Raw genomic sequence first — 21284 nt, 5'->3', positions numbered from 1 at the left:
CCAACCGGTCCAGGACGTTCAACCATGAACAGGTCTACAAACATGGACCCCCGAACGTCACCAACAACCATCAAGAAAAGAAAGCATCAAGAAAAGAAGGTTCGCGACACCAACTCTGGCTGCTGAGGAAGAAGGAGAAAGTGTCCCCGACGAGGACAAGACCAGGGGTACACATGCAGGGTGCGCGCACTGCATGGAGGTCCCAGGTCAGAAGAGAAGACACAAGATTGGTCCAAGTGATGTCGCGATGCAGAAGGAAGAAAAGGAGAGATCTGAGTGGCACGTTTGCCACTGCGAAAAGGAAGGAAGAAAAGGAGAGATCTGAGTGGCACGTTTGCCACCGTGAAAAGGAAGGAAGAAAAGGAGAGATCTGAGTGGCACGTTTGCCACCGTGAAAAGGAAGGAAGCATATCCATGTGGCCTGTTGCCACAATTAAGAGTAGAAGGAGAAGTCAGTGCGAAGCAACGTCCTCACAGAGAGACAACTAAGGAAAGACAGAGAGGAGTGCAGGAAGACGAAGACCGCTCACTCCCGAAGAGAAGTAAGGTGACAAGTGCCAGGACAACAGTGAGAGGAACACGAGGCCGGAAGAACACCAGTGGCAAAGAAGACCAGCTGACAGGCGATGTTTCCGCACACCCAGGATCTGCGGAGAGGAGCAAGCGAGACCGTTAGTGACATCCACCTTTGGGGTCACACGGACACTGGACACATGCCAGCCGTGGTGACCCAGGGGCAGAGGCCTCCGGGACGCAGTCCCCGCGACGAGAGACGGTCCTCCGACGCCCATCCGAAAGGTCCGGGGAGGGCGAAGACATCGCAAGCAAAGACAGAAACCAACAGCTACCTTGGGACGAGGCTGCGGAATCTGAGGTGAGACACATCGTCTCTTCCATACCCCCACTGACGGCGGCGCAGGAACAACTGATGTGGACACATCCAGCCCAGCGCGAATCCGAGAAAGAGGACCTCAAGGATATCCCGTGGCAGGGGAACACCGACGAGAGGGGTCATCCTAGTGAGAGGGATGCCTTGCAACGGATCTGACTTTTGCTAAGTAAGACAAAGACCACAAGTGAAACCAAGGCCGAGACCGGTATGTGAATATCATTTCACGGCGAACAACAAGAACTCTAACTGCACCCGTTGCCACGGAAGTCAACACAAGAAAGACTGTGAGGACAATTTGGTTGCAGAGTCGTCAACAGACTGTTTCCATCAAGCACCACAAACCGGTGCCACTGTGAACTGATGTTCCCCGCAACAGATTGAACATCATCTGTGATTCCAAGCAGCAGCGGATCGAAAGACACTGCGGAAGCTGAACACTTGACTACACCCTGATACATGTTAGTTTCCCCTCAGGTTGATTTTTGAATGTGGGTCCTTGCAATTAAAAAATGGGAGGGATGTAGTGTCCTAGCATGGACACGTTCTAGTGTTCCAGTGTGATGTAACTTACTTTACACCCACCCACCACAGACGTCATGGTGTCACATGACGCTGGCAATAAAAGGGGCCGAGCGCACGTGCTTGGGGCGATTCCCACTACCCTGATCTGGTGTCTGTGTCAGGTCATTGCTGCGCCTAACATGAGGGCCTAGGGCCCACCACCTCTAACTCTACACGCCCTACGCTACGTGTGGTCTTGGGGACAGCTAGGATTGGACGAGGTGCGCGAGACGCGAGCATTAGGTTCTAGCGTCGTCGTGCGTATGGCATTTTCGAGAAGGTTGGCAGACGTGAGGAAGTTTTGGCCCACATCTCGGTTTATTTAAATTGTGCATTTAAATTTCAGTCATGGAGCAAGCCTCCGCTTCAGTGCGGGAAGCGCTCCGGATGTTGGCAGCTGCCGGGAGAGAAGACCTGCTAGTGCCGGGCACGCTGTCTCAGGCGTGGGTCGGCCTAGAGCGGGGGGGGGATCGTCAGGCAGCGTTTCAGCAGCTGTTGCTGCATGCATTTCGAGTGAGGGCTCACCGTCATTGTCAGAAAAAGGTGAGCCCTTGAGAATACAATCTGCACAAGACAATAATTCACCACTGCACCAGGTAGAAGCTCCTGGGTCCCAGGCAAACAACAGGTCACTTACAGTAAAAGGAAGGCGGGGAAGACCACGAGCAACCACAGTTCCTTCTATTAAAATAAATAGACGGTCGATTTTTAAAAAGAGCAAAGTGCAGACACAGGTTTATGCTAAGAAATCCTCTCATGTGCAGAACACTCCATCTAGTGGCCAGGATGTGAATAGGCCCAGCTTGCCTGTTAATGCAGTTGATGTTTCAAGGAATATTGGTATTTTTGGCAGGTTTAAGTCCAGTGAATCTGTTTTTTCTCAGGCAGTACAGATGGACAGGGGTTTATCTCCCATAATTTCCAATGAGCATGGGCATGTCATTGTGGGTCAGGGCGTTTCTTCTCCAAATTTTAAATGTGGGCAGTCGTTACCCATACACAGTGCTAAGGTGTTTGACAAGGCTTCTGACATGACAGGTCTAGTACACATGGTTACTCCTTCAATGGACATTGCGGCTCAGATGGGCTGATGCAGGGCCCCTTTTCTAAATATCTTGAAGGGCAAGGCGAATGGGTTTGGATTCCACAGGATATTTCGGACGAATGCAGGTTATTGAAATTACAAGGGGACTGTAGGAATCCGACGGCAAAATCAGGCGCCTTGCAGTCCCACGAGGGCACAATATTATCAGGAAAAACAAAGGGCAGTGAGAGTGTAACAGACAGGCATCAGGCGTCCTGCACCGCCAGAAGTAAGAACACACGGAAAGTTTCAGCGGCATTTTCAACACCTTTGGAGGACAAGAGAGCGGCTCGCTTTAAGAAAGTGATGAATTGGAGGGAGTTTGATAGTGGTGTTGGGGACGGGGAGCTACCCAGTAGTAGTGGTAGGGGTGATAATGTAAGTCAGGATGGGGTGGTAGTTTCTTTTTCGCGGGATGAGGACACTGTCTCCTTAGAAGAAGGGGAACTGTCGGATACTGATGACAGGGACATTGTTTTGTCAAAAAATGTTGAGGGTGCGGGGGGTCTACTAAAGACTTGTCCAGCTTCTATTTTTTGCAGAATAACAGAATGGGCATGATACCTCTGGTGCTCTCGGGAAAAAACAGAACAAAGGGGTGAAGCACGGTTTCGTGGCAGAATACCAAGCACTGAATAAATCAGGTGAGAATCAAGTTCGGATTTCGAAACGCATACGGCTGGACAAGGGTGTGGGTACTGATGGGACACATTATGTAGATTCTCTGCAGGGTGGCACTCAGGATGGTAAACAAGGGGGTACAGTGTCTGACATAGTTCCAACATTAAGAGTGAAAGAGGCTGAAAGCAAAGCAGAATCTGATCTTAAAGCAGCAACCATTTTTAAACGACTACCTTATATGGGGTTGCTATGCCTTTGGGTGCACATTTGAGCAAGGGTACGAAGGATAAGATATGGAAAAGGGATTTCATTGACATTTTTAAACTTCTTGACAGGGAGATACGAGCAAAAGAGGGCTCTAAAGAAGAGGCTTGGGAACTTTCAAAACGGCCGAGGGTACCTATCAATATAGATTAGTGGACTTCTGCTTTTCTCATATTTGCTAGCGTATATTGTGAAAAATTTGCTGACAGATCGGTTTCTCTTTTTAAGTATATTGATATCATTAGGAAGGCAGCAAATGAATTTGGCGGATACGCACGGCTCCATTATGACGAAGAGTTCAGGGCTCGATTAACATTGATGCCAGACAAGCCTTGGGGGGAGTTTGACAATGAGGTTTGGGTTCAATGGATGTATCCTCAAAGGCCACCCCCATCTTTACACACGGCCAGTGGTTTGGCGGTACCTTACCGGCCCTTTCAGTTTAGGCCCACCTCACGGGGGGGGACATGGAATACACCTCAAACCATGTTGTCCGGTGCTTGCTGGCATTTCAACAAAGGATACTGCGTTAGGAACCCATGCAAATACAAGCACGAATGTTCAAGATGTGGGGGTAAACATGCAGTTGCACAATGTTTCGGGGAACAGACACATTGGGGGAACAGTTTTCCAGGCAGAGGTCGAGGGTTTACACCACAGTTTGGCAACAAGGGCTTTTACACCAATCAAGGTGGACATTTTATGTAACTGGTTGCAGTTATATCCAGACACCCAGGCTGCTTCTCTGCTATATTGGGGTTTTCAAGAAGGTTTCAAACTGGGTTACCAAGGCCCACGAAGTCCCAGGTTTGCACAGAATTTAAAATCCGCAAAAAGTTTTCCACACATAGTTCGGGAGAAACTTTTGACAGAGGTCTGAGAAGGCCGAATGGTGGGTCCCTTTGATCAATGCCTTTTGGAAAATTTAATTGTGTCTTCTTTGGGTGTTGTACCAAAGAAGGCTGAGGGAGAATACAGGATGATTCAACATTTGTCATGGCCGCAAGGTTATTCGGTTAACGATTTCATTGCAAAAGAAGATTCCATGGTACATTTTGAGTCAGTTGATTCCGCTTTGCTTATGATTAAAGACATGGGTGAGGGGTCGCAGTTAGCCAAGTGCGATATTTAATCCGCTTTCCGGCTGTTGCCTATACATCCATCGAATTTTCCACTGCTAGGCATCTTTTTTGAAGGTAAATATTTTGTGGATAAGACTCTTCCTATGGGCTGTGCCATATCATGCAAACTTTTTGACGCATTCAGTTCTTTTCTTCAGTGGTGTTTTTCGTTCCACACTGGGCACAAGGGCATTACACATTATCTGGACGATTTTCTTTTTATGGGCGCAGCTAATTCACAACAATGTAGAGCTGCTTTACACAACTTTCAACTTTTTGCAGAGACACTGGGAGTGCCTTTAGCAGAGGACAAAACTGAGGGCCCTTGTTGTTGCCTTACGTATCTGGGCATAGAGATTGACACTATCACGATGCAAGCTAAGCTTCCTAAAAAGAAGATTGTAGAAATCACTGGCCTTTTAGAACATGCACGCTCTGTACAAAAATTGACTTTGGTGGAAGCTCAATGTTTACTGAGGCATCTAAACTTTGCTTGTAAAGTCATTCGCGCTGGCTGGTCTTTTTGCAGGAGATTGGGTTTCTCTATGTCTGGTTTGAAACTCCCACACCATAGACTTAGGGTGACCGCACATATGCGAGGTGATTTTGAGGTTTGGTCCACATTTTTATCAGATTTCAATGGCATACCACTTTGGTCGCTGGGCGAAGAATTTGTTTGGCAATTGCAACTTTTTTCTGACGCTTCTGGCGCCCATGGTTTCGGCCTGTTTTGGGACGGTAAGTGGTGTGCGGAGAGATGGCCTGACAATTGGGTTGCCGAGAAGAAGAGCATTGCTTTTTTGGAATTTTTTCCACTCATAATTGCGCTTACTGTATGGGGTTACAAATTGGCCAATAAAACAGTCTTATTTAATGTTGACAAGAAAACAGTAGTGGATTTAGTAAATTATCTAACTACGGGGAGTCAATCGGTCTGTCGAAAGTAACAAATGCACCTCCAATGCTAGAGAATACCCAATTCACCAGTTTTCCACAACTTGCCCAATACCTGGCTTAAGACAAGTTTCCATCAGCCCAGACATTTGGCGGAACTTCGTCATCTGGAAAGATCAAGAGAGATGGGTCATGTGTAGCCAAAGTTAGATCTAGGGCTAACATACACAGATGTTAGACTGCATAATCTCAAAAATCTCAGCCGCTGGGTTTGTTCAAGATGTGTGGAAACAGATGAAGTGCAGTGCAGGTGATGAACGTGAGTGGATTAAAAGTGACTTTCAGGACAAAAAATATGTTTATTAGGGATTGTCCTAATGTCAACTACTAAAAACCGCCTGATAGTTTGAAATAATTGAACTATCACTAGGCAATAAGTGAGGTCAACATGTTTCAGCCGGATAGCTTACTGGCTCGGCTTTCTTCAGGACCATATGAAAACGAAGTGCTACTGCAAAAGAATACCATGAGTGACAAAATCTTACTTATTAGTGTAGTCGTTGGAAGAAAATAAATCAGTGGTATCTGACCACCCTACCAGACATGTATCCCATGTATGTGTAGTTTGTTGAGAATTATTTCTTCAATCCCAGCTTTCTGTGGGAGTAGGCCTCACCTCAACCGGCAACTGCTCGGTAGCGAGGCCCCGCTCTATCCGTAGGTACCCCTTCGCGGTCTGCGAACAGTGTGGGATTTAGTAAATTGGCAGAAAGCAAAAGACAAACAGATGTTAAAGTTGTTACAGATCTTTATGATAGGATGTTTAAAATGTAACATTGTTTTCAAGGCCAAACACATTGCAGGCATTGCAAATAATATCGCGGATTGCCCTGTCTCGTTTTCAGTGGGAGAGATTTTGTGGCTTGGCGTCCCGAGCGGATTTGCGAAGGACTCCCATTCCCAGCGAGATATGGCATTTGGAGATGTGACTGCTTATCAACTCATCGAGAACTCTCTCGCACAAAGCACCAAGTTGGCTTACAGAAGAGCTTAGCTGGAATTTTTAGGGTCAGGTGCTACATTTAGAATTTGCAATGGATTGGGTTTACGGCAGCGTAGAGAGGATGCAGTAAACTCCATTATGCTTAACATTAAGAAGAACATTTCCTCAACCACTATTGCGGGTAAACTGGCAGGTATTTCGTTTTATTGGAAATCTTTCTGGGGATATGAGCCTTCAGCAGGTGAGATGGGTAAACGCATACTACAAGGTTGGGCTAAGTCCAGAAAGCGGAGTTCATATCAACGAGAACCTATATCCCTACAGCTCTTAGCTAAGATTATCATGGTTCTTCTCAATATTTGTTTTTCCGAATTTGAATTCCATTTGATTAAATTGTGCATGGTTTGGCTCTTTTTTGGGGCTTTCAGGGTGTCAGAGCTACTGGGTACTGCCATTCATGATGACTTGAAGACTTTCAATGTTTCAAGATTTACTTCACACATTGAAATTTTTCTAGAACAGTCAAAAAACGATCAGACAGGTAAAGGTTCTACAGTTATTTTGCAGGCTATAGGCGGTTTTCTATGCCCTTTACAAGCCTGGTCTGAATTTTTGAGCACAGGTGGTGCATTGTCCAAATTTATTTTTCGCCATCAAAATGGCTCTCGACTCACAGCTCCACAATTATTAGCTATTCACAAGAAGGCTTTGAAGAGTATTGCCGAGAACCCTCAACAATTTGGTACACACTCTTTTCGTATTGGGGCGGCCTCTGAAGCGGCCCGGTGGGGTTTTTCTGTGGGTGACATTAAAAAATTGGGGAGATGGTCTTCCGATTGTTTTTTACGTTATATCAGACATTTGGAACATATAATTTAATTCAAGGATATTAATTGTCATTTCTTTCCAGGTGTGCAGTTCTCCCGCAAGCAAGTTTGGCTCATCGGCCATTCATTCATTAAATGGGCCGCTACCCAGGCAGATAAAAGACATTTTGGCAGGAACCTGGGGTTTTCCTCAGATGCTGTGTCTTTATCATGGTGGGGTAAGAGTGGCATGAAGTGGGGCCAGTTTTTGCCGTTGATAGGCGAATTTCCTCCTAAGAACATGCCGGATATCCTTTTGAGACATCTCGGGGAGAATGATTTCGTCCAATTGTCAGGTTTGGGTTTGTTGATTGAAATTAAAACGGACCTCAAACTTTTCATAAAGACATGGCCACAATCGCGTCTCATCCTGACAGCGCTCCTGCCTCGGAGAGTATGGAGAGGGGCGGACAGCTTTATTGCTGTGGATAGAGCGCGCAGAAAAGTTAATCGTGATTTGCAACGTTTTTGTTTTATAAATCAAATTTTTTGGTTGGTTTATGACGAAGTTAACAAGGCAGATTTCCAATTCTTTAGGCACGATGGGGTTCATCTGTCTTTCATCGGTAATGAGATTTATTTGCTAAACATCAAATAAATTATTGCTGGTATTCTGAATATTAACCCATGGTGTTGAAGTTTTTTACTGTTATAGCGACAGTGTGCCCGTCTTTGTTTTGTTTTCCATAGCACTGCCTGTTTTCCTGACATGTTCATTCCTTTCATCTCTACATTCCTTTTTCGCCACGGTTTATTCTCCTTCCCTTTCTCCATCTTTTTTCCCGTTTCTTTTCTTTCACCCCCCCCCCTTTTTTCTCTTTCCTTGTTATATTCTTATAACATGCTTATTAGTTTGTCTTATAGAACAATTTCAGAGTTTGAGGTGTGGCGGGTTTTTTCTTCTGGGTACATTTGTATTGAGATAATGTGTTTTCGCTGTTATGGCGACAGTACAGTTCTTTCATTTTTTTCTTCATGTATTGTTCAGATAATAAAGATTCTCCTGTTTGGCGACAGTGGTTTTTTACATACCATTTCTATAATACCATCGGAGTATGAGGGGGGGACAGGAAAAACACCTGTGATAGGGTTTTTCCTGGTGGCAGATTTAGAGGAAATCAAGACAGGCAGGAAGGGTTGGGGGCATTAGGAATAGGTTTGGGCAGAGGGAAGCAGGGGAGAGAAGTTGGAGTCAAGAGGTAGGCAGGAGAGGGACATAGGCTCGGGGAGGAGGTTAGGCCGAACAAAGTGGGGAATTAGTGGTCAGGGGGATATTGGGGTAGGTAGGCAGGAGATTGAGATAGGCGTTTTGGGAGGAGGCTTAGGATGACCAAGGTGGGGAAATAGTCGATAGGGGGTCATGGCTTAAGGGATGGGGGTGTTAGTTTGGGAAATGTTGTATATGATATGTATGCATTTATATTGTACTGCCTACCTGTCCAATAAAGCAGCCTATTACCCCATCTTGGTGTGAAGCGTGGTTATTGCCCGATAACCATGTGTGTATCGGGCCAACAAACTGAAGAAGTGTCACCGGCACCCAGGGTGGCGTGCTGGGTCTGTGCGGCCAGCCAGACAGCTTAGCATCACAGTACTGACTGCTTCTGTGTGTCTTCAGTCTAGGGTCTGTGGTAGGGACGTGAGGCATACAGAAGCAGCAGGTACTGCCTAATTGCACAGTGAGACTCGTGTGAAACCAATGACGTGTCAGAGGGAGAATGACACCAAAGAGGATGAAAGGCAGAGGCTGCCCAGCAGAGATGTGAACCTATAATCTGCAGAGAAAGACACACACACACACACACATACATACACACACATACATATACATATACACACACACACATAAACACACACAGACACATAAACACACATACAAACACACAGGCACGCACACATGCATACAAACACACACATACAAACACACCCACACATAAACACACGCACGTACACACACACCTACATACATACACACGCACGTACACAAAGTCGATCTACCATCCACCAAATTCAATGAAAAAAAAAGGACCAGTTAACACTAGTTATCAATTACAATAAACACTGTTCCACGTGTAGCGCTTAACATAAAAGCCCTTTATAACTGACACCCATTACATTTTTTTGTTGCAGAAAAGAATGTTCTTTATCCTCTAAAAGGCAACGAATGAATAGCCCCTGACCACTATCCAACACTGCCTGAACATTCTAGCCATCCTAGCTGCAGAATCGACTCTTCCCTGTATACCCGACCATATTGTATAATGCTAATAAAACAGAGACTTTTTAAGGTCGATCCTGGGCAGCGCATGTGCTGCTTTTTGAAGCACGCTGTATTCAGGTATGGACTTGTTAAGATAAGCTTGCAGTTTTGTCCTATCGCTTTTTATTTATAGGTGTTGTAGTATGCAGCCTTAAATTTTCTTGAAACCTGTGGTTTTATGAATATATTATTGTGTTTTGCATAGCAGTTGCTGTAGGATATTTTACAATTTTGCAGGACTATTAGTGATTCGTAATCAGTGCTTAATTGGAGCCAATACCTGCCACCCAAAGCTACGAAAATAGCTTGAATGGCAGGTTTTAGTCAGTTTTAATGTATAAAAAGTCTGAACTGTCATTAGTAGCGCAATAGATGGTGTAAGCTCCTGTGATCTCCTAACAAGGGCCCTGGCAGTTATTTCTTTACAAATTAAGTACTCTCTGTATCCGTAGTATCAGTCCTTGAAGGATGTAAAGCAGAGATGCCACTGCTGGAATTCGAGCTGGAAATGTAGTTCCCTGCAGGATGCAGATAGGACTAGCTTCGCACATATGCATATTTGTGCATGTTTTGATATTGTATGAATATAGTGGGGAGAGGATGTGGTCTCACGGCTAAACTGCCGACTTTGGAGCTGGAAAACTAAGGTTCGATCCTTGCGGTCGATTCCACATCCTGTGATTCTGGGCAAATTTCTTAATATCCCCGTGCTTACCCAAAAAATGAATGTGTCTTGGTGTAACATAACTGGTGCTCATGTAAAGCGCTCCAATACCTTCGGGTCGAGTTCGCCCTATATAAAATATACAAAAATAAAATAAAAAAATGTGTGCTTTGATCTCGTTATGCCAGGATATTTTATTTTCTCCACTTACCTCACTTGGGAGTGGTTAACTCAGAACTAAAGAAGCAGTTTACTCAGAACTTAAAAATAAATCAATGTGCTCCTAATATTGGAGATTTAATGTCATGCACCGTTTTAATTCCAATCTATTTTGTAAACCATATCATTTTCGCTGTATTTTTTTATCCCTGTGATGGGGATTATTACCTCCCTTTTGGTGCTCCGGGATTGTTACAGAGGAGCCCTGTTGTCTATTTGGGGTTGGAGTAAGATCTGATAACAGAAACTTTCATCCCCTGCTGCTGTGTTCACACCTGTGCCATGGAACCGATTAGGCAGGACAGATTGACAGCAGGGGCCCCTTAAGTGATGAAAACAAAAATAGATGTCCCACTGTAACTATGTTTAGGATGCGAGCAGTACACTTTGCTGTGACTGACCCGGCCACGCCAAGCTGGTAGCCCCAGTTCAAAGGTCCCAGCCCACGGCAACTGACGGGAAGGGTAGGGTGCGCTAATGGGGTCTTGGGGGCGACGCGCGAAGAGCGTTCGCCCCCGGGCTAATTCGGGCATCGGTATGCCCCGCTGCTGCTCGCGGGTGGGGGTTGTAGAGTTTGCATTCTAGTTTATGCACGTCACGTCAGACGTGACGTGCGGCGGCCATGTTGGCGCGCTGCGCGCGATTCCCCATTGCGCGCCGGGGAGAACACAGAACGGCAGCGCCGGCCGGCGCTCCTCCAATTTGCTCGTAATTAAATATATAAATAAAGATACTTACTGGAACACAACCTAGTGGTCCGCCTGTCATTAATCCTGCAACTTTACAGTGGCGACGAGGTCGGGAGGCCCCAGCTGACCACCCACGTGGACAGGATAAGAAAATACAAGGACACCCACGTGGACAGCAGCAGGGTAGGAAACCCCACACACTACTACAGCAGGAAGCTGAGCTGCCCCACACAGCCCACACCGCAAAGGGTTCATGGGAAGGCACAGCGGAGCCACCACACGAGCGGAGGAGCGTGGCAGTGCCACAGACAACTGAGAGGCGGCGAAGAGGCAGGAGAGGCTGCAGCACGCCCCACAGGAGACAGCCCACGGTGCAACCCTCACCACCACGCCGGGCCCTGGAGGTACAGCGCTGGCTACCAAAGAGGAGGAGGCGGGGACTAGCACTGAAAGTCCCCTGGAAGACACCACCACAGAGGTGAAGGACAGCACCCCAGGGAGTCCCACCAGCAAGGACGTCAAATCGACAGCGATCAGGGAGGTGAGGATGAGCACGCCAGCAGGCTATGCGATTGCGCCGGTACAATTCCTACCGAAACCAGGGGACCCCCTGATGAAGTGGGAGGACTGGAAAGAATACATCGACAATTTCATAGGGGTCTTGGAGGATGAAAACGAAGAATCGTTCACCCCCCAAAGGAAGAAACGGATCCTATTACTGAACCTGGGCCCGGAGGGTCTCAGGATTTACAAGAGCCTGGTGCCCAAAAAGAGGGACGATGCAGACAAGGATGTATATGCACACGCATTGGAAGATCTGGACGAACGTTATCGCCCCACCATATGTGTATCAGTGGACAGGTTTAACTTCCAGCCGAGAAGACAACGCCCGGGAGAGAACATTGAGGAATATGTAGCGGCCTTGAGGAAGCTAGCTGCCCCGTGCAAATACGCATTGTGGGAAGACGAATTCATAAAGGACCAGATCGTGATGCACACCACTAGCACAAATGTCCAGGACAAGTTATGGGCAAGCGGCGACACCACACTCAAAGACGTAATGGTCATTGTAAAGAGGGCGGAACTCGCACGGAGATGTGCCGATGCGACAAAGAAAGACATAACCCCCCCAACGATGGTGAACAGGATTCAAGAGGGAGACCACCGGAAAGACCAGAGAGGCAAAGAACCGATGGCCAGAGGAACCAACAGATGGCAAGGGAAACAAGCAAGCAATGAAGGCAAGAAATCATGCTACAGGTGCGGCAGTTGGTCCCACGACGCACGTGATCGGAGATGTCCCGCGTTCAGAGCTAAGTGCCTACACTGCGGCATTTTGGGCCACTACGAGAAGGTGTGTAGGAAGAAAAATCCCAAGGGAATGGTGAAAAGCATAGACCAAGGCGAAGAAGACCTAGAGGAGATCGCAGAGGAAGAGGTGATCACAGTCTTATGTATATACGACCAAGTACTAAGTGTAGAAGGGAAGAAATCCACGAAACCCATTCTGGAAATGTCTATGGGAGGAATCACCATCACGGTAGTGGCAGACACCGGATCTCCTTTCACCATTGTCCAGCGAGCAGTGTGGGAAGAAATGTTCAGACCCAAGTTGGGCCCAGAGCTGGAGAAACTAGACATTCGGCCGGTTACTTACAATGGTGACCGCATTCCAATGATGGGGTTCCGGCGCTTGCTGTTTGAATTCAGAGGCCGATCAGCGTGGTGCAAACTATATATAGCGGAGAAAGGACCCTCCGTCCTTGGATGGCTGGACCAGGGTGACTTGGGGATAAAGCTGGATCCTGGTGGAAAAGAACAAATACTACTCGCAGACCAAGAGGAATGGCCGGACTTGGACAAGTGGAAGGAGAGCTACCCAAAAGTGTTTGGAGGCACGGTGGGACGGATGGAAAAGTTCCAACACAAGATCGTGCTCAAGGAAGGGGCCATACCGGTAGCTCACAAGGTGAGAAATGTGCCGATTGCGGTACGAGAGGCGGTCCAGAAGGAACTGCAGGAGTTGGAAAAGAAGGGGATAATAGAACCGATAACATGTGCGGAATGGTTGGCGCCCCTGGTGGTCGTGATGAAGCCCAATGGGAAGGTCCGGCTCTGCGTGGACCTGAGAGAACTGAATAAAAATATCGTGGTGGAGAAGTTCCCCCTCCCCAGAATTGAGGAAATGTTGGCCAAGACCAGAGGAGTGAGGTGGTACTCCACTATCGACTTGACATCGGCCTATCACCAAATAGCACTCCACCCGGACAGCAAAAGTCTCACCTCTTTCATCACCCCGTTTGGTTGCTACCAGTTTTGTCGCATGCCGTTCGGGCTGGCCTCGGCGGCTGCGGTTTTCCAGAAGATGATGCACCAACTATTCAGGGACTGCAAAGACGTCCAGTATTTCCAGGACGACATCCTGGTGATGGGCCGAGACAAGCAGGATCATGACCGGAAGCTGGAACATGTGCTACAGACGCTGGAAACAAAAGGGCTGGGAGCTGAGTGGGCGAAGTGTCGGTTGGGTCTACAGTCGGTAACGTACCTAGGACATGAGATCGGTCAACAGGGCGTTACACCCAAGTTGGAAAATGTAAAGGCCATCGCTGACGCTCCACCACCCAAAAGCAAGGAAGAGGTCAGGTCATTCCTGGGGATGGCGGAGTATTACAGCAAGTTTGTGGTCCACTTCGCCTCAAAGACCCACAACTTGAGGTTACTGACCAGGGAAAGCACTGTGTTCCAGTGGACACCGGAAGCACAAGCTGAGTTTGAAACGATCAAAAGGGATGTAATAGGAGCTGTTCCCCTGCAGGGCTACGATCCACAAGGCACCACTGTACTGACGACGGATGCCAGCGACAAGGGCCTGGGCGCCGTGCTCATGCAAGACAGAGGAAGAGGAGAAATGGAGACCATCAGTTTTGCGTCCAGGGCACTGACGGATACAGAGAGCAAATACAGAGTGATCGAGAAGGAGATGCTGGCGGTCGTGTGGGCCATGGCGAGGTTCAGGCAATTTCTGTGGGGAACACATTTTTTACTCAAAACAGACCACAAGCCATTGGTGAAGGTGCTGACATCGAGTGGACATGCCAGCGCCACTCCCCGAATAGCCAAGATGTCACTAAAGTTACTTGAGTTTAGGTACGACGTGGAGTACCTTCCTGGGAACCGGAACCGAGTGGCGGATTTCCTGAGTAGGGCAGCCGCCATGGAACCAGGAGAGGAGGACCATACAAGCAAAGGAGAGTTGGTAGCCCTTATAGAGGACCAAGAAAGGTTGATAAGCTTACAAGAATGGTCAGAGTCCTATGAGGAAGACACGGACATGCAAGAAGTAAAAGAGAACATTGTTCAAGGATGGCCTGAGAAAAGGAATGTGAGGGCGAGCCTCAAGCCGTACTTTGAAGTCAGAGAGGAACTGTCAGTAGTGGACAAGGGGGTATTCATCTACAGGGGAGACAAGGTGATTCCCCCCAGGAACCTCACCTCAAAACTGTTGGACCTGCTACATGAAGGACACCTAGGCATAGGAAAACTCAAAGCAAGGGCAAAGCAAAACTACTGGTGGCCTGGCATGGACATAAAGGCTGAGAGGCATGTCAGGGAATGTCCACAATGTCAAAGAGCAGATAAGACCTTAAAACCCTTGAGACCAGCAATAGGGAAGTTTGACCCTCCCGCTAATCCTTGGGAAGAACTATCGATAGACATTTTGGGACCCGTCCTAGACGACCAAGGCTCGCAGAAATACGTGTGCGTACTCATGGATCGATATTCAAAGTGGCCGGAGGTGAAAATAGATGAGTCCATGGACACAGAAAACATCATAAAGTTCCTGTCAGAGACTTTCACCCGGGAAGGAATACCCAAATCGGTCTTAAGTGACAATGGGCCCCAGTTCACGTCGGAAAGGTGGAGCAAGTTCATGCAAAGGAATGGCATCACTGTCCAGCACACAGCGATCTACCATCCGGCCGGTAACGGCCTAGTGGAGAGGTTTAACCGGGTAGTGATGGGAGCCATCGGAGCCGCCTTATCCAGTGGACAAAGTTGGGAAAAGGCGATAGAGAACATGGTGTGGGCCTACAGAATAACCCCCACTGGCACGGGGTACAGCCCATTTCAAATATTGAGGGGACGTGAACCCTTCACCCATGACAACAGGATCTGGAAGGAAAAGGTCGTCACCAGTGAATGGTCCCCTGCAGTGGTGCGGGCCAACCTGGAAAGAGCACAGACAATTTACAGTGACCACTACAATAAACGGAGGAATGTCAAAAGTACAGGATTGGAGAAAGGAGAGTGGGTGAGAGTAAAATTGGCCACTCTACAGAAGAAGGGAGACAGCAAGTACAGCAAGCCTATGCAAGTGGTGGAGGTGTATGATCGAGCTGCTTTGTTGAGCGATGGAAATGTGTGGTCCCAGGACCGGATGGCTAGGTGCAATAAGGTTTTGGGCTGGGAGCAACATGGAAATGAATGGGAAGACATGGAAGGTGCGAACGAGGAGAAGAGACAAGAAGCCAGCGAGCAGCAAGACGGAGTAAGAGGAGAAATGGATAGAGAAGAGGAAGAAGAGAACGGAAGTAGAGGTATGGACATGGACAGGTTTGAGAGAAGCATGAGTGAAGAGGGAGCTGTGAGAGAAGGAGCAGAGAGCCAAGAGGAGAGGAGCCAAGAAACTATGGAGAACCCGGTGAGGGTTACAAGAAGTGGGAGGCCGGTGGTACGGCCCTCCAGATTTCGAGATTTCGAGTTGGACACTGGACTGTAAGTGACTCAGTTAAGTTTGATAAAAAGGGGAGATATGTAGAGTTTGCATTCTAGTTTATGCACGTCACGTCAGACGTGACGTGCGGCGGCCATGTTGGCGCGCTGCGCGCGATTCCCCATTGCGCGCCGGGGAGAACACAGAACGGCAGCGCCGGCCGGCGCTCCTCCAATTTGCTCGTAATTAAATATATAAATAAAGATACTTACTGGAACACAACCTAGTGGTCCGCCTGTCATTAATCCTGCAACTTTAAAGGGGTGCGCTGGGATTGGGCAAGAGGGCTTCAGGCGCGAGCGCGTAACATAACGTTCCATGTTGTGCACTTCAAGTCGGGACTAAGGCGTGAGGAGGCAATTTTCAGTCGGCGGCTCGTTTTTCTTAAGTATTCTTTTCAATTTATTAGCGGTTTATAAGCAATTATGGAGCAGACAGCCTCTTCTGTCAGGGAGGCGCTCCGGATGCTTGCAGAAGCTGGGCGCGAGGATTTACTCGTGCCTGGTGTTCTGTCCCAGTCATGGGTTGGGCTGGAGAGGGGGCGCCCAGCTGCACATGGTGTTTCTGCGGCTGTAGTTGCTTGCTTATCTAGCAAGGATTCGCCGGTACCTTTAGTTAAAGGCGCCACCCTGTTACAGCACTTTACAAAGGCAGAGCTGTCCCCTGGCCCCTCAGGGCTAGCTTCTGTCACTCCACATGTCGTTCCTGTCAACAAACCTTTACGAGGCATGAGGACTCGCCCCCTGCCTACCTTTCATGTCCAGAGACGAGCTAATTTTAAGAAGCGTCCCATTTCTAAGAAAGTTTCTGTACAGGACGCTACTAATGTGGCTTGTGCGACCTCTAGTGACAAGAGTGGGAATAAGCCACCATTAATTCCTGCATTGAATACAGTGAGGGACATCAACATTTTTGATTTGCAAAACGCAGGGCAGAATGTCATTTCTCCTACTTTGTCACTGGACAGACGCTTATCTCCTGTAGTATCTCAGGCCGATGGCGCTGTTTTTCACAGCGCGGCAGTTACTTCATCACCTCCTACTGCTGTGAACACATTGGCCATGACTAGCGGTGCTGTTTCCAATGAGTGCATTCTAGGCCCCCCAAAGATCTTTGTGTTCTCCTCCTTTGTTCACTGTGCCTTCTACCATGAGCAAGGATCAGGCTTCTGCTATTAAGACACTCGAGGGGCCGGGCCAGTGGGTATGGATGCCGCACGAAATCACCAACGGGCGCAGGCTAAAGCGCTTACAGCGAGATAGCACATTTTCAGTTGCAAAATATGGCGTTTTGCAGCCCAGCGGGGAAAAAATACTGCCAGGCACGAAAACGGGCAGTGAGAGCGTGCCACACAGGCTTCCCACGTCCTGTAACGACAGAAGCAAGAAGACAGGGACGTTTTTGGCGAATTTTCCCACCCCAATTGATGGCGAGAGATTTACACGTTTCAAAACAGTTGTAAACTGGAAAGAATTCGACGGTGGTGTTGGAGATGGGGAGCGCCCTAGTGGTAGTGCTGTGAGTGGTGTTTGTGATACAGAAGGGGTGGTAGGTCGTTTTTCCCAGGAGGGGGGCGAAGATTCACTGGAGGAGGGGGAGCTGTCAGGATCTGAGGGTGTTGAGGGTGCTTTCTCTCACGCTGGGCCATTGGGGGGGCGAGCTAAAGAGTTGTCCAGCTTCTATTTCTTGCAGACCAGAGGTGGCGAAGCTGCCAATCCCAGAAGGGGTATGAAGACCTCGAGCAACGGGGTGAAGCATGGCGCAGCTGACTGTACGACACAGAATATGCCAGGTGAGATTCTTGCACGGTGTGCTAAACGGGCGAAGGTGGACAAAGGTGTGGGTACTGATGGGTTGCAAGTGATTTCAGAGGCTTCCCGAGACTGCGCCCTTGATAATAAAGAGGGAGGGTCAGTGCCCACTGTGAGTCAGGCACCAGTAGTAGCTGAGATTTCGAACAAAACAGAGCTTGAACAAAAAACAGTTTGTGTTTTCAAACGTCTGCCTTATATGGGTGTTGCTATGCCTTTGGGAGCACATCTAAGTAAAGTCACAAAAGATAAGATATGGAAAGGGGACTTTGTTGATGTTTTTAAACTCCTCAACAGGGACATACAAGCAAAGGAAGGCTCCAAGGAAGAGGCTTGGGAACTTTTCAAACGACCACGGGTTCCCACAAACATAGATTCTTGGACTTCTGCATTCCTTATTTTTGCCAGTGTATATTGCGAAAAATAAGCAGACAGATCCGTCTCGCTCTTTAAGTACCTAGATATCATTAGGAAGGCTGCCTCTGAGTTTGGGGGATACGCATGGCTTCATTACGATGAGGAGTTTAGGGCACGTTTATCATTATTGCCTGACAAGCCATGGGAGAGGTAGACAATGAGCTTTGGGTTCAGTGGATTTATCCCCGGAGACCACCCCCATCTATGCACACGGCCAGTGGTTTAGCGGTATCTTATCGGCCCTTTCAGACAAGACCCACCCCGGGGGGGGGGGTGATGGGGGCCTGGAATAGAACCAACATCATTGTCTCTGGGGCATGCTGAAATTTCAATAAAGGATATTGTTTACGCAACCCCTGCAAATACAAACATGAGTGCTCAAAGTGCGGGGGTAAACACACCATCACACAGTGTTTTGGGGAACAGTTTTTGCAGGCAGGGGCAGAGGTTTTACACCACAGTTTAGCAACAAAGGCTTTTACTCCCTTCAAGGTGGACATTTTATGTAATTGGTTGCTGTGTTATCCTGACACACAGGGGGATGCACTTTTACGCTGGGGTTTTCGGGAAGGTTTTAGGTTGGGGTATCAAGGTCCTAGAAGCCCCAGATTTGCACAAAATTTGAAATCTGCCAGACAATTCCCACTTGTAGTGCGGTCGAAATTGTTGTTTGAAGTTCAAGAGGGCCGGATGGCAGGCCCCTTTGATCATTGCCCTTAGCCAAATTTGATTGTGTCTCCACTGGGGGTTGTGCCCAAGAAGGCTGAGGGTGAGTTCAGGATGATTCAACATTTATCATGGCCGGAAGGATCCTCAGTTAATGATTTCATTTCCAAGGAGGACTCCATGGTACATTTTGAATCAGTAGATTTGGCGTTTGCTATCATCAGGAACACAGGAGAGAGGGCACAGTTGGCAAAATGTGACATTAAATCTGCTTTTCGATTGTTGCCGGTGCACCCATCGGATTTTTCCTTGTTAGGTATATATTTTGAAGGGCAATATTTTGTCGACAAGACTCTCCCTATGGGATGCGCCATTTCTTGTAAACTATTCGAGGCTTTCAGTTCTTTTTTGCAGTGGTGTTTTACGTACCACACAGGCCATGCGAACATTACACACTACCTGGATGATTTTGTTTTTGTAGTTGCAGCACATTCATCTCAATGCACAGATGCTTTGAGGAATTTCCAATTCATAGCGGAAACCGTGGGAGTCCCCTTAGCAGAGGACAAAACCGAGGGCCCTTGCTGTTGTCTGACATATCTCTGCATTGAAATAGACACTATAAAGATGCAGGCCAGGCTCCAGGACAAGAAAATTGTGGAAATCACAGGGCTTCTGGACAAGGCGCGTGGGGCAAGCAAACTGACCTTATCAGAAGCACAATGCTTGCTGGGGCATTTAAATTACGCGTGCAAGGTTGTCAGTGCCGGGAGGTCTTTTTGCAGGAGACTGGGATTTGCTATGTCAGGTTTGCGACTCCCTCACCACAGAATCAGGGTTTCGGAACACATGAGAGCTGATTTTGAGGTGTGGTCGATTTTTCTAGCAGATTTTAATGGTATCACGCTATGGTCTCTGGATGATGAATTTTTCTGGCAACTACAGCTTTTTTCTGATGCTTCTGGTGCTCATGGTTTTGGCCTCTTTTGGGATGGTAAATGGGGTGCGGAGAAATGGCCGGAGCGCTGGTTTGACACTAAGAAGAACATTGCCTTTTAGGATTTTTTTCCGCTTATCGTGGCTCTCCGCATATGGGGTCACAAATTGGCAAATAAGACAGTGCTTTTCAATGTGGATAACAAGTCTGTGGTAGATTTGGTCAACGGCCAGAAAGCAAAAGATAGACAGTTGCTGAAGCTGCTGCAATTATTTATGCTTGGATGTTTACAGCTAAATATTGTGTTCAAGGTCAAGCACATTGCTGGCATAGACAATAATATTGCGGATGCCCTGTCTCGTTTTCAGTGGGAGAGATTCCGTGGTTTGGCGCCGGGAGCGGATTTGCAGAAGACTCCCATTCCCAACGAGCTATGGACTCTGGGGATGTGAATGCTTGTCAGCTCATCGAGAACTCTCTCGCAAACAGCACCAAATTGGCTTACAGAAGAGCTTGGCTGGAATTTTTAGATTCAGGTGCCCTGTTCCGATCTCATACTGGTGGGGGTTTACGACAGCGTAGGGAGGATGTAGTGAGATTTATTATGTTTAACATTGAGAAACATGTTTCTTCCCCAACCATAGCCGGCAAGTTAGCAGGTATTTCCTTGTATGGCAAATTTTTCTGGGGTTACGAACCAACAGCGGGAGAAATGGGTAAGAGAATGCTTAAGGGTTGGTCCAAACAGCGGAGGCGGGGTTCCCGCCAGAGAGACCCCATATCATTAAACTTATTGGCAAGGATCATCGCTGTCCTCCCCAAAGTTTGTTTTTCTGCATTTGAAGTCTGTTTATGAAAACTGTGCATGGTATGGCTCTTTTTTGGGGGCTTTCAGGGTGTCGGAATTGTTGGGTACCGCAGTCAATGATGATTTGAAGACCGCACATGTCTCCTGTTCCAAGTCCCACATTGAAATTTACCTAGAACATTCCAAAACTGATCAAACGGGTAAGCGTTCCAGGGTCATGTTACAGGCCATGGGGGGATTTCTTTGCCCCATGCAAGCGTGGTCCGAATTCTCCAACATTGGAGGTGCCCTTTCCATTTTTGTGTTCCGCCACCAGGATGGCTTTCCATTTAAAGCATCTCAATTGTTAGCCATACTTCGGAAGTCATTAACACTCATTGGCGAGGAACCCAAGAGATTTGGTACTCATTCTTTTCGCATTGGGGCAGCCTCAGAGGCGGCCAGGTGGGGTTTCTCCGTTGACAGCATTAAATTATTAGGGCGATGGTCTTCCGATTGCTTTTTACGTTATATTAGACAGCTGGATCAGATTATTTAGATCTTGGGTATTAATTGTTTTTTCTTTTCAGGTCGCAGGCAAGTATGGCTCATTGGCCACTCGTTCATCAAGTGGGCTGCCACGCAGGCCGATAAACGTCATTTTGGCCGCAATTTGGGCTTCTCGTCTGATGCAGTGGCCTTGTCTTGGTGGGGCAAAAGTGGGATGAGGTGGGGACAGTTGCTCCCACTG

Source organism: Lissotriton helveticus, chromosome 6, assembly GCF_964261635.1.
Source record: "Lissotriton helveticus chromosome 6, aLisHel1.1, whole genome shotgun sequence".
Lineage (NCBI taxonomy): Eukaryota > Metazoa > Chordata > Amphibia > Caudata > Salamandridae > Lissotriton > Lissotriton helveticus.
This window is presented reverse-complemented; position numbering follows the sequence as displayed.